General features: G+C 39.6%; 1 long non-coding RNA gene across 1 annotated transcript in view; it reads right to left on the bottom strand.

Annotated features, from left to right (window-relative positions):
* Window positions 1-1,759, bottom strand: part of LOC123518380 — a 37,657-nt gene extending 35,898 nt beyond the window's left edge. Inside the window, exon 1 of the long non-coding RNA XR_006678771.1 lies at window positions 1,621-1,759. This is a non-coding gene — a long non-coding RNA (uncharacterized LOC123518380). The remainder of the gene's footprint in view (window positions 1-1,620) is intronic.
* Between the last annotated feature and the right edge of the window lie 1,112 nt (window positions 1,760-2,871).

Raw genomic sequence — 2,871 nt, 5'->3', positions numbered from 1 at the left:
TGATGGTGAAAGTTCAACGCTCCCATTAAAACTTTAACTTTGCGTGGCCTTTCATAACAACACAATCCATTCAGTGTCCCTCTCACCTTGCATTACCTCATTCTTCTACTACAGCTGTTGATTATTCAGCCCTGACATTACTCCGCTGCCGTCAACACCACCCCCACCACCACCACCACCAACCAATACCAACGTACATACTATAACAACGTAATCACCCTTACAAGTATGCCCGCCCCAGTCAGTGCCGGTGCACCTCCATCAATACATTCCCCGTCCCAATCACCCCTTAGGCTTCACTCATCAGAAATAAAAAAATAAAAAAAAGTAATATGAAAAATGGATCTGTATTTTTTCTCGATCGATTCCCGCTAATTAGGTTCCCGCGGACGCCAGCCTGTGACAACCAGACAGCGGCACAACACTGTATGTCTGTGTGTGTGTGTGTGTGTGTGTGTGTGTGTGTGTGTGTGTGTGTGTGTGTGTGTGTGTGTGTGTGTGTGACTGGATTCTTTCGTCATTTTTCGGAATATTCTTTAGCTCCCTTTGTTGATCAGCCCCGCCCATGCATAGTTTCCTTGCCAGGGAGAACCTCACGGCGATCCTTTTTTTTTTTTTTCATCTGTTTCGCTAATGACATCCGAGTACTGCCGCCACTAATCAGGTAATGGATATCAAGCCAGGAAGCAGGAATGCATCATTGCCTGCTGGATGTTAGTTCGGCGTGTGCTTGTTTTCAACGTGACACCTGTGTGGGAAGACTCTAAGGTGCCTGAAGGCATGTCATCTTTATGTGCCTTAAACAATTGATTTCTAGTAAAGATGTTTTCAGTAGCAGACGAGAATGTGCTGAGATGCTTCATTTGAAAATCACAACACAATAAAGAACAGCCACATGGCGTGTGAAAGCAAAACATAGGTGTGTTTTAACATTATGTTTAGTACAAAACTTCTTGCGTTGCTTCCATATACCTAATTTAGTGGAATAGACTACATGTTGAAAAAAAAAAAAAAAAAAAAAATATATATATATATATATATATATATATATATATATATATATATATATATATATATATATATATATATATATATATATATATATATATATATATATATATATATATATATATATATATATATATATATATATATATATATATATATATATATATATATATATATATATATATATATATATATATATATATATATATATATCAAGACTCGTTGCAATTAATTTGATCCGGAACTGGCCTTGGGCCGCTTGCTAATGAAGGCGAAGCGGTTAATAATTCAGTGAACAGAAAAGGTAGGAGACCCTGTATCGGCCCGACCGGCACGCCTGTCTGGGAGGTTATTACAATGGCGAACAACGTACAACCATCATATCATTTTACCAGACGGCACAGGAAAAATTACATACTTTTCAACACCAGAAAAGATCAGTTTTACATGTGTCTTGGTCAGCAACGATCGTGGAAGTTAGGAGGCGGCGGCGCCAGGGCCTGGCTGGCTGCCACCCGCCTGTGCTCCCGCCGCCTGCCACGACCAGCGGACAAAACACAGCTGATCAGGTGGCAACATCCTGATCCGTGACCCGACCTCGCCTCTGCCTACCTTGTCGTGTCTCCTCCCCGCCGCGGCCCGGCAGGGAGCGGCGCCTCCCCGCCTTGGTCTTTGATGCCCCTCACGCGCCGCCAAGTGTTCTCGTGTGCCAATTTACAAATCATCGCCATAACACGTCATCATTTGCAAGCCAAACTGCAAGAATAGAGAAAATACATAAGACTTTGAATATTTCACAAACACAAAATAAAACAAAATACTTTCTTGTATCGATAACCAACGTCTTGAAGACTTGATAACACTGTGAAAATGGAAGCTGCATTCTAATTTGTCACACATCAAGAGACATAACAAAAACAACGCTGCAAGCAGAGTAAAAATAGGAGCTGGTGATACGGCGATTTACACGCAAAAACACAAAGTATGCCTGCCCGCCACGCCAAGGGCCGCCCTTCCCCCGCCGGCACGCCACGCGTACCACCGGCACCGGGACACCGCAAGGGACACACAGATGCACCTCGATGCCACCAGGGCTTGATCAACAGTACGGGACACTGCACGACTTGTGCATGTCACCTAAGGCCTGACTGTGAAGAGGAGGGGAAGGTACATGCACGGTGCACGGTGCACAGTTCTCAGCTCTGTTTCTCTTCAGCGTACAACTCACGCGGTCCATTCTTTTCTTCAAGCACGCTGGCCATTCATCCAGTCCTAGTGGCCCAATATATATATATATATATATATATATATATATATATATATATATATATATATATATATATATATATATATATATATATATATATATATATATATATATATAGGTGGATAGATAGATATATAGATAAATAGATACATACATACATACATACATACATACATACATACATACATACATGCATACATACACACATACATATATACATACGTACATATATGCATACATACATACATACATACATACATACATACATACATACACACATACATACATACATACATGCATACATACATACATGCATACATACACAAATAGATACACACATATATACATACATACATACATACATACATACATACATACATACATATATAATCACATACATATGTAGATAGAAAATATAGAAAGATAATTTTTCCGCCTGTTACCAGATATTAAATGGTGCGCGTGTTCTGTTCTGAAGACACTCTCATCATTCTGGCAATAGCTTCCTTCAAGGTTCCATTAAGTCTTTGTGATCAGTAATTCTTATTTTTGTTTTACCATTCACCACATTTTTATATACCTGTCAACTTATTATC

The sequence above is a fragment of the Portunus trituberculatus genome, chromosome 43 (assembly GCF_017591435.1).
Source record: "Portunus trituberculatus isolate SZX2019 chromosome 43, ASM1759143v1, whole genome shotgun sequence".
NCBI classification, from domain to species: domain Eukaryota; kingdom Metazoa; phylum Arthropoda; class Malacostraca; order Decapoda; family Portunidae; genus Portunus; species Portunus trituberculatus.
The sequence above is the reverse complement of the archived record's forward strand: the minus strand, read 5'-3'. Positions and strand labels throughout refer to the sequence as shown.